Source organism: Syzygium oleosum, unplaced genomic scaffold (assembly GCF_021117445.2).
Source record: "Syzygium oleosum isolate NSW1041296 unplaced genomic scaffold, Sole_v2.1 Sole_v2.14, whole genome shotgun sequence".
Lineage (NCBI taxonomy): Eukaryota > Viridiplantae > Streptophyta > Magnoliopsida > Myrtales > Myrtaceae > Syzygium > Syzygium oleosum.
This window is the reverse complement of record NW_026607498.1, coordinates 6,641,973-6,653,759: the sequence shown is the minus strand read 5'-3', so window position 1 is coordinate 6,653,759 and position 11,787 is coordinate 6,641,973.

The window sequence follows — 11,787 nt, the reverse complement described above, 5'->3', positions numbered from 1 at the left end:
CCACAGATTTGAATATGAATATACGAACCCTTCCTTGGGGCAACTTTTCTTCTCCTCCCCCTTTCCAGAGACGTGCCGGTGCCGGCAAGGCGGCCTAAACACCCTCGTCGGAGACTAGGTATGGTCGTCGATGTATGCTACTATAAGATGGGGGAGGCAAGTCGACCTTACTCGTGTTTACGAGGGTTGCTAAGCCGTCCTTCCTTCATGTAGACTGCCTCCAGTTATATAGAAAGTGTATCGACATTTACAAAGAAGATCTTATCATTTCGTTTCTATATTAAAAAAAAAAAAGACGGATCTTCTTCCACGCTCTAGATTTCTGAAAATGTTGGTAAGTGCCGGCAGGCTGTAAGTAGAAAAGATTATCAATCGTTTGATTTCCTAGCAATCAGATGTAATTTATGAACACTTTTGTAAAATTTGCTAACTGTTCTTTTAACAGATTACGAAATATCAATTTTTTTACTAACTTTTATTTTTCAATCTTGACGACGTTCTAGATTTACCAATTTTATATAAATTACTAATCTTTTTTTCTGAATGACTTACCCACTTTTTTGATTTGATTGTCAACTAATTTTTGAGTTACCAACGATCACTTGAATTATTTATTAATGTCTATTTATTGTTTTTTAAAGGGCAAAAGCCACCAAAACCCTCGAACTATGCCCACTATGACTTATTTACCCTAAACTTATCTCTGTGATACTAAAAATTCTAAACTTATATCAATGCGATACATTTACCTTCCGTCAATAAAGATAGTTAAAAATTTACGTACATTGATATCGGAAAGCAAACGTTGTTGACATGGTGCTCACGTGGTTTAAGTGAAATAAAAATGACGTTGTTTTGACTAAAAATCATCCGACGGAACCTTGATAAAAGGTAAATATATCATATTAGTACAAGTTTGAGGTTTTCTATATCACAAGTTTGAAGTAATCAACCAAAGGCAAACAAGGATTATTTAACCTTTAAGGCGCGTCTGTTTCCGGAAATTGTAAAATTTGGAAAATATTTTCCAAAAGACGATTGTGAGAAATCAATGAAAGCTATTTTCATTTTCGAAAATAATTTATGTCTAGACATCTTCATGATCAATGAAATTTTTTTTGTTCATTCATTTTTGTAAATGATACAAACGATTATTTAAAAAAAAATTTAAATTATTTATTTTTCGCAAAACGCGAGAGAAATGCTTAGACACATATCGCAGGTCACTATAAAGTCTTAACTTGATAGATCAAGTTAACGAAAAAAAGTCAACGAAGTGCAATCTGAGGCAAGTTAATTCATTATCATGACAAAATTGTTTATTCAATTTAATACAAAAGAGCAGGGGACAAGATTGAGCCTTCTTCATCACGAAGGAATTAATAGGCGTCACATTTGTCGCCCACTTCACTAAAGTGTTATATACATATATATATATATATATATATATATATATATTATTTTTGGCCGCTAAAATATTATGTTATAATATTCATGACAAGCATAAGCTCAGTTAGAAGGGAAAAAGCCACAAAAAATTTTAAATTATGCCCATTATGATATATTTATTTTGAACTTTTTTTATAACATCAAAAACCGCAAACAATGCCCAATGTGACATATTTACCCTAAGTTTTTTCTTGTGACATAAAAAAAACCCTAAACTTGTATCTATATGACACATTTACCCTCCGTCAATGTTTTATCAGATGATTTTTCAGTCAAAACAACATAATTTTTATTTCACTTAAGTTGTGTGGTCGCTATGTCAATGACGTTTGCTTTCCGGTGTCTATGTAGGCATATTTTTAACGGTTTTCATTGATAGAACTTTGACGGAAGGTAAATATGTCATATAGGTACAAGTTTGAAATTTTTGACGTCACAGAAAAAAAATTAAAGTGAATGTGTCACAGTAAACATAATTTAAGATTTTTGGTAACTTCGAGAGTCCCATCACATCACATCCTAACCAATAATTCACATCGAAAAAGTCACGTTTTACTCCATATTAGTCCATGCAACCGTGCAAAAGAACAGTAGGGAATGGAAATGAATAAGACTAATTAGTGAAATTTAGAGCTGAATGGATCGAACGATCGAGATTTGGTTGGACATCAACGGGAAAAAAGGATCTTTGCCTCGTAAAAGGTTCTCGATTCGATTGGGGGGGGACAGGCGGGCCCATTAAAGTCGAGTGCGACACATAATCACGTCAGCGGTTTGAAATATCGATAATCACGTCAGCGGTTTGAAATATCGATAACGCGCATGGCCGGTCTACTCGATGATATATAGGCATGACGAGTATAGGGACCTAAAGAATTCTCTTTCCGAGAGAGAAGTATCCATTTATTCAAAAATAAATAAATTCTTCTTTTTTTATGGTTCTCAAGTCTAAATGCGCAAGTTCAACTAGAAACAGACCGTTCTCTTGCGAATGTTTCACAAAAAGAAAATTTGGGTTTTCAATTTATATACAAAACCGCAGGGGACAAGATTGGGGGCTCCTCCATTTGGAAGGGAACTAGAAGGTGCATTCGCGTTTGTTGCCGTCTCCCAACTTTGCCAGTCTACCGGCGAAAATAATAAACTATTTGCGCTGCCGCCTCATGTGCAAGTCGAATTAGTAGCGGTACATGAAATTTGATCGACGGAGGCACGTGCAAGTCAGATTAGGAGCGGCACATGAAATTTGACCGATGGGGACGAAATACTTACTCGAATACCATATTAAAAAAATCCAAAAGCAAAAACTTGTATTAATAAGTGGAAAGAGATCACATGTTTATAAAGAGCGTATATAAATCGTCATCAGATGATGTCAGACAACATTTTCATAATATATATAATATGTACGAATGCGATTATCCCCAAAAATAAATGTTATGCTTCCATAATGCATTGCATTAAGCAAGCGAAAGGGCTCGCGTGTAGGGCAAAATTAGGGCCAAAAAAGAATAAATCAGATTTTTGGGCATTGGTGCAAAAAAGAATAATTGGCGATGATAAAAACAATGCAAAATTTGGGCAAACTTACAAGGCTTCCAAATTGAGCTCCATGTTCTGTAATGACCCCCTTAAATTAGACGCCTTTAATATATTCATTTTCTTCTCTAATCACGATCGCTGATCTTCTTTTCATCCCAATTTCAACATGAACTTCCGTGATTTTTTGTGAATTCAACGTAGTATAATGTGAATTTTTGTATGTTCTAATTTGTTTTTAAAAAGCCCAATAATCATCGTAAATCAAACGGAAAAAATGCGATTAAATAAATTGCAAATATTAGAATACCCACTATTTTTTTCTGGATCTGGACTACCCATATATATAAGTTAAATAAAAAGGATTCGGAATATTGCAGTAAATATCCAATTAAATTATTCGCCTCCTCACGTGACGTGCACGCCACATCACAGACAATTATTTTGCTTTGTTTCAAGATGTCGAAACCAAGGTGGTTTGCGCCGCCCGCGGAATTGAATGAACATGAAAACCTTAGACAAACTTTTTGATTCCCCCCGTTTTTAGCGACTACAATAAAACTTTGTCTAACGTGCAATATCGTCATTCGATTTTTTATTGGTGTAGTATAGTCCACCGAATTTTGACTCAATATATAATACTATATATAAACTCTTAATTTATTCAATGTGGTTCTTGAACTATTGATAAATGTTTAGTGTAGCCTTTCCGTTTGCGTCGTATTTACATGGTCTAGGGACTAAATAATCCAACTCTCGCCGAATCTGGCAACGGTGACCCTTGCCAGCCCTCGTTTGTGGCCGGAGACCGAAGGAGGAAAAAGGAAAAAAAAAGAATAGAAATATTAAAAAATTTATAAAAAAAATGCAAAAAACGGTTCACGTCGGCATTACTGATGCCATATAAGTTGGCCAATGTCTGCGTCAACAATTATCGATCAGAATTGATCGAAAGAACTATATTGGCAAATCATCAAAAATTTATGACTTAATTGATTAAATTAAATAATTTAGAATTGAATTGATATTTTGTATGATATGTTTATGAATTTTTTGGCATCGGGTACAAAGTTGCTGCGTACTTTCAAAGCTACTCATAAAAACAGGAAGGGGATTAAAAAAAGCTAAAACGTGGGTGTCGTAAGATTTAAAATAATTGAATTTAAAAAGTAAGAGTCACTTCAAATTGACTCGCTCAATCGTTATCCCAACAATCAATTTTCTTACTTTGAGACTTGATGACAGAAGGTGAGGAGCTTGCGAATAATTTGAAATATTTTTCCTAAAAATAATTATCCATATCGCTTATAAAAATAAATGAACAAATTTTTTTTTATTATTCACGAAAATATTTATACATAAATTATTGTCGATGATGAAAAATTTGTTCGTTGGCTAAACATTGTAAGCGTCACAAGCAATCATTTTTAGAAAAATATTTTTCAGATTATTCATCTTTCGCGAAATAAAAGGAGCCTTAGATCTCTATTGTGATTGCGTCGGCATGATGTCGGGTGATTTTGAATTGAATTGACGGTTCCATCCATGGAAAAGAAAAAAAATAACCTACCGATGAGCTAACCTTGCCAATAATGCAAATGGGATCTTGACTTTGCTTTGTTTCTCCTTTTCCTTTTCATATTTTCATGTGGAGAAATGAAAGACAAGGACTTGGGGCATGACCTATGGTCAATTGGCAAAAGTTTCAAGGACTGTCATCATTCATGTACAAATGTGCTCAATTTTTCCTTGCCACAGCCATAATTGCATTGACACTTGAGCCTTACTCTTGACATGATGCATCTCTCAATCGATTGATATGAGTGAAAAAGGACACTTGGGAATGGATATTTCAAATCTTAGACCGGACTATCTTCGACAAGACACGACCGATATCTCGAAGTTTAGTAATTTAAAGATGGGTCTATATTCCGATACTAAGAGATAATTTAATTGGAAAAAAATTGGCGAGTCACGATTGATTAGATTGGTAATCTCTAGAAAGAGTTAGTAAATATAATTAGTTGCTAACCAAGATAAATAAAGTCTGATAACTCGATAACAATAGTTGGTAAATTAAAAAAAAAAAAAAAACTAAAGATTGGTGAATGACCCAAATGAGTGTCGGTAATCCAAATTCAGTAGGTAATTTATTCTGAAAAAAAGTCGATAAATCACCCTAAGTTAGGTTGGTATTATGTAAAAATTAGTATATTCAAAGCGTCAGTAAGTTTTACAAATAAAACTGGCAAGTCGATGCAAAAATTTGTTAATTTGTAAACTATCAAAAAAGGATGATAAACCCATAAAAGTGTTAGTAAATTACCAATAAGTTACTTCCAAAAAAAGTCACCGGTCATTTTTTTTCCAATAAATTCTTCAAACTTATCAACCCTCATTAATAATTACCGATATCGAAATGAAATCTGTATTTTTAGACACAAAACAATAGAGTTAGGGCTGGTGTGCCCTTTTTTTTACCAGAACAAAAGGATTAAAAACTGGATTTTTGGGTGAATAAACATGGCAGTGTACTCAAATTTCGAAGACAGAATAAGTAAGACAATTGTGCAAAAGAAAATTTTAATTTTGTGCCATCAGCTTTTTATAAATGGGTAGAAACACAGGGGCAAGAAGGGGAAATATATGCAATGGAATTAACAACAGTTTTAATTACTTCTCTGACAAATAGAAATTTTACTCGATTCTCTTTTTTATTTGGCAAAGAAAATTATGTGAACTACAATCATAAAAAACAGAAAAATTACAAAAAAAAGGTCCTAAATTTATTTCAATGTGCCAATTTAGTCTAAACATTTTGTATTTGTGTCAATTTAGTCTATGCGACGATTTATAATCGGAAAAGTCTGACGTGGCATCCTTTATAAATGGCCGAATGGATTGAATTGTCACAAATGCAATAAGTTTAGAACTAATTTAACTAAAAAAAAGTTTAGAACTGAATTGGCACGATCACAATAAATTTACGACTTTTTCGTAATTTTCCTTAAAAATAATTGACCGCATAGTTCTCCATAGGGTCTATCAGCCTAGATTTATGTCAAAAGTAACTTTTCCAGTTTTCCGTCAAGATTCAAAAAGTTACCTAAATTGAACAAAATATGCGAAAATTATATCTAAATCTATATCGAACCATAAGACCATTTTTAAAGATTTGAATTATTTATACTTAAAAGAGTCAAAATGAGCACGTCGTAAAATTAGAAACAATTAAAAAACTAAAAATTAAAACCAGCTCTAAATAGTGTACTTTCTCACATCCCAATAGACAATCTTTCGACTTCAAGGCTCGATGACTGAAGGTGAAGAGCTTGCGACGACCTGCTACATAAGGTGATGAACCAGCGGCAAAGGAGGACCGCTCGACCTTTATGCATCGGTTGCAATCGTGTCGGTAGGGGTGAGCATGATCCGGGCAAGTTGTTCCCAACATAGAACCGGAGAAGTTGAAATCGGGAACCGCCTGTTGGTTCTATGCATCCACCTAGAAACCGGACCGCCGGTCCAATTCGGTTCCGGGGTGGGTCCATGGAACTGGTCCCACCAAGTTTCACACAAGTGAAGGTGATCGAGTGTGAGAGAGTGAGGCGATGAATGGCTAGAGGCGCGGCCGTGAGTTTATGGGAGTTGAGACTCGAGTTTCAAATTAGGAATTTTATGGTTTTTATTTTTCTAAAATTATTTTCTTTTTTTTTTGTTGAAAATTTCTAAAAAATTACATATATGTATATATATTATTAGTCCAGTCCGGATGGGCGGGTGGGCGATTCCATGCCAAGAACTGGGAACTGGACCGGTATTCATCGGTTATAGTAAATTAGAATCGGGAACCGGACCGGTCCTCACGGGAATCACCTGTTCCGAGCTGGTCCGATTTTGTTCTGGGAAATTTTCGATTCCTTTACACACCCCTACATGTCGGCATAGGATCGTAGGATAATTCTTTGCATTCGGATCGAATCAATAGTTCCGCCGGCCGGAAGATAAAAAGACCTGAACCTACCGATTAACCTTGCCGATGCTGCTCATCGGGATCTCGAACTTTGCTCGTTTTCCATCCGTTCATGTCTTCATGAGGAGAGACTTTCCCACTGTGATAAACTGCCAATGTTGATCAGACATGGGATAATTATCAACAAAAAATTCGTAAAATTATTATATGTATATCAATTTGGTCATAAACCTTTCAATTTGATCAATTTCGTCCTAAACTTTTTAACGATTTGCCAATGTGGTTATTTTAACCAATTTTTAATAGAAATCCCTAACGTGGACGTCGGCCGTTCGACATGGCACGAAAGGTGCCGATGTGGATAATTTTTTCAATCTTTTGTAAAAAATTGATTTCTTTTTCCATTTTTTTCTTTTTCATAATAAAGAAAATTGCATGGGATCGGTTAAATTCCATCGCACGTTGAAAATTCTTCCTTCTCCGAGCTGAACGATCGCCACGTGTCGTCTCATCACTCGAGTCTCCCGTTAGAGTAAGACTAGATACGTACGTCGGTCGCAACCAACGGATCTTCCGGATCCGGAAACAGCAAGCCTGCTCCGTACACGTGGCGCGGCGCGGATCGCACTCACGTGGCTTCACTGTAGCCCCACCCGCAGGTAATCAATCAACCACCCACCCACCTAGGGGTGACCGCCCAAACCGGGACCGGACCGGACCGACCGGTTTGGTCCGGTTCTCGGGAATATCTGTCCGGTTCCCGATTCCTAAAATTGGAATCGGTTTTCGAGCGGTTCGGTTTCCGATTTTAGGGTGGGAATCGAACCAGACCGAATCGATAAATACATATATTTTTCTAATTTTTTCATATATATATTTACTTTTTAAAATATATATATTTAAATAATAAAAGAAGCATTTGATAGTTCATTTTTATTAGGTTCCAATAGGACCAACCAAAAAATGCTTTCATATATTGATCCCGAAAATGCTTCCCGGTTCACTCTTGCCTTTACCAATTGGTCCCATTGGAATCGGACCAGATCGGACCGGACTGACGGTTCGGTCTGGTCCACGGTCCCAAGATTAGCCGGTCCGGTCTCCGATCCTAGAAACTGGGAACCGGTCCTCCCGGTTCGATTCCCGGTTCTTGGGTTGGACCGGACCGGACCGGGAACCGCTCACCCTTACACCCACCATCTGCCCGTCTCCGAGCCAGGCCGGGGGCGTTTTCGTAAATATGCGCCAGATCGGCGGCCGATTTTCCACGCGATCGCATTAGCCGTAGCCGATCGTCGGCCTCCTTTAATCTCTTCGAGTTCGAGCGGCAAAACTCCCAACCACTGGCCTCCGGCGGCCGCCACGTGTCTGGATCGCGTTCGTCTGTGCTCCCTATAAATAACCGCCGCTCCCGTTTCGGCAAAAGCCCTCCCCAGCATAGATAGGGTTGTGTTACCCTGCGACGCGCACCTGCCACGTCCCCCGTCTCTCTCTCTCTCTCTCTTTCTCTCTCTCTCCCGAGCGGGGGAAGAGAAGCTCCGCCGCCGCCGCCGCTGACGTCGGAGAAGCTGAGTGCTTTCAGTTACCGGCGGTCTCTAATTCGCTTGGTGCAGGTCGGGAACCGGTTCGCCGGTGGGGTGGGTCGGCGGGAACCCCTCTACCCCCGCCGACGCCGGCCGCCGCCGCCGCCGCCTGGCGCGGGGCCGGATTGGCGGCGGACTCGATTCCCGCCTTGCATCAACTGAATCGGAGACCGCGGTGAAGGTTGCAATTCGGATCTGCCAGCTGAGTTCTCCCTCTCCGCGCTCAGATCCGGAGCTCTCTCTCTCTCTCTCTCTCTCTCTCTCCGTCGTCTCTTGTGCTTTCGCTCTCGTTCTTCTCCGTGTTCGTACCGTTGAACATCGTATCGTATGATTCGCGAATGCGTCATTCGAACTACGTGCACTTTGCTTGCAATCGTGAGTTTGCGTCTATCTTCTGATCTCGATCAGGGAAACGCCGAGCTCTGTCCTATAACTTCTTTCACGGCCCGAGGTCGTCACTAGCTTCAATTACTGACGATTTAGTTTGCGATATCACGGTGATTTGCGGCATTGAAACCTCGGATTGTCGATGTGATTAGTGCATTGGAGTTCATCCGTTCTTGCTAATTACGTAATCAGCTCGGATTTTAGTGCAGAGAATCGAGGCATCCGTCCGAACAAAATCCTTACCAAAACTGGAAAAAGAAGTCTGCAGGGTGAGGGGGAATCTACTGAAGCATGGAGGTATCTATCTATGCATACATGACTGATTTGTTATTGCTTGCATTGCAGTAGACTCTGTATATATCTACGTTTCTTAGTATGTTATGGTGCTAGTGAAGTGAAGTTCAGCTTCTTTACTTCATTATACAGGCATGCATAAACATCATAGATTCATGTTTAGAGATGTCCCGTTGGTTTTACCGCATGGTTACTGTCGCCACGCCGGAAGCTCAAGATTGAAAATCAAACCTTTATGTGATGGACTCAATGCCCTGTGTTCTCTCTCATTTACCTGGATAATATTGCGAAAATCTGCTTCCCATTACCTTTGGAAATGGTTTCTTGCCCTGATTCATGTTATTAGGGTAGAATCTTGTTTGGGTTCACTCAAAAACATTGTCAAGCTGCATTTAAGCATTTGCATGCTCTGAAAAGTTTTAGTCGGTCTGCATTGAATGAAGGCTAAATCGTCCGAGATGCTAAATTTGGAAAAAGGAGAGAGCAAGAGGTACTTAGATAGAATCTTCACTCTCAAATTCTGTTCTGGGTGTGTGGGCTGGCATGTATTTTGGGGTCCTAGACTTCTAGTTTGTAGAATTTCGATAGCTGATACCCAGGAGTTGCCAAGTAATGCAATCAGATTAGCCGACGATTGGCAGGGTTTGTGTATGGTTCTATGAAGAAGGTTCCGCAGTCATTCATTGCCGGTTCGTTTAGCATGAAAATTGAGCCCTGCCAATTTAGCGTTGCATTCTCGAGAGGAGGCCTTTGGCCTGTGCAGGTGTTCTCAGCAAAAGCATGCTTCTCATATATTTTTTTTTTGTCTAAGCGGCATATGCAAAGCGTCGCATATTTGCAAGGATGTGCTTTAACTACAATGCTTAATTAGGCCGATATCCTTCCCATCTCTGAAGTTATGTGCTCCTGCGGCTCTCTTCTTCTTCTTCTTTTACCGTGCAGAAGATGAACGAAGTAAACAGGCAAGAACAGGTGTGCTCGATAAAACTTGAACGCAGTAGAAACTTTGCGTAAGTATGAATTTTATTCAAATTTTGGTCATTAATGACAGCGATTTATTTTCCCGCCAAGAATCGTTTTCCTCCGAGTACATGTGCAAACTGTGCCCGATCTCAATGATGGATTTATTTTTGAATGCTAGCGGCAGCGGTCTGCTGTCTATTTGGAGCTGCGAATGCTGTCTGTCTCTCCTTACATGAATAGTTTTTCTCTGCTTTCCTCTGTCTCTTTCTCTTGCAGGTGATGCTCGGAGCATCTTCTCTGGCAAAGTGGGGTACCCACCGTAGTTTCTCTGGTTAGATGCTTGAATGGGTCCGCTGTGATATAAGCCATACTTGGTTTGTGTGTATCGTCGTCTTCATAGTTGTCCTGTATGTGATGAATTCCAGATCCATTGTTTGACGAGTCCTGTTGAATAATTTAAGCTGTTGCTGGGGCCTCCAGTCCCCCTGGTCTCTGTTTTGGTTCTACTCGATCCGAAATGCTTGGATGTATATAATTTCTTGTTGGTGCTCTCTGTGTACGACTCAAGAGATCAATCAATCTGTATATCAATTTTGTAAATCTGTTCTTATACGATGACATAGTGAATTTGCTCTTCTGATTTATTATTGCTGGTTTTAGCTCCATCATTGCTAGTTTTGCTGTTCCCAAGAAAATGAAGCAAAATTATTGTAGATCTTGCGAATGTGCCATCATGGCATCTGTATTTTTTTTGCATTTTTTTGAAGAGCTTTTGTTGAATTTGTTAAACATTAGTATGAAATGATTATAGAGGTTTTATTTTTTTAAATTTTTGGTCAGATTATATATATTTTATTGACGAGTGTCCTATAGGCAACATGTTGCGAAAGAAGCGCACCCTATGTCGAATAGGAAATTTTGACTCGGGAAAGTTGCCCTTGGAGCTTTCTTTAAAGCATATTTACGACTAAATGTCACAATTGGAAGGCGTTGAAATTGAACACGAGGCATATTAGAAGGCACTGAAACGTTGAGTTTCTCGCGTTCCCTTAGATCGGCGAATGCTCGTAGTTATGGACACGTTACGTAAATTTCGAGGAAAGTACTAACATCGAATAGGCAACAACACCTTTCAATAAAGGAAAGTACTAACATCGAATAGACAACAACACCTTTCAATAAACAATTAATGGTCCTCACCAAGGGTTTCGAGGAGATCTCTAATTTTTTTGCTTTCGATTATATGAATCCTTTCAATTAGGGTTTAATTGACATAATCCATTTCCATCTCAAGAGGTATCATCTTCTGCCTTCTCAATCCAATCCAAGTTTTGCTTTAGGAAAGCTAATACTTTCCTTGTCTGACAAGCCCAACGAGTCATATAAGTCAGTGTTTTTCCTTATCGACATGGAACATCCTCAACTCGAACGTCAAAGATTTGGAAACCTCTTCTCCCTCGGACTTTCCTCGTCGCTGGCTCCCAATGTCCACACGATTCCTCACGCTTTTGCCTTCTTGTCAAAATGCCGAGGCAGAAAAGTGGTCCCAGGTCGAGTTACCACTTCCTGAATTCGCTCCGTATTCCTCAATCTCGTTTC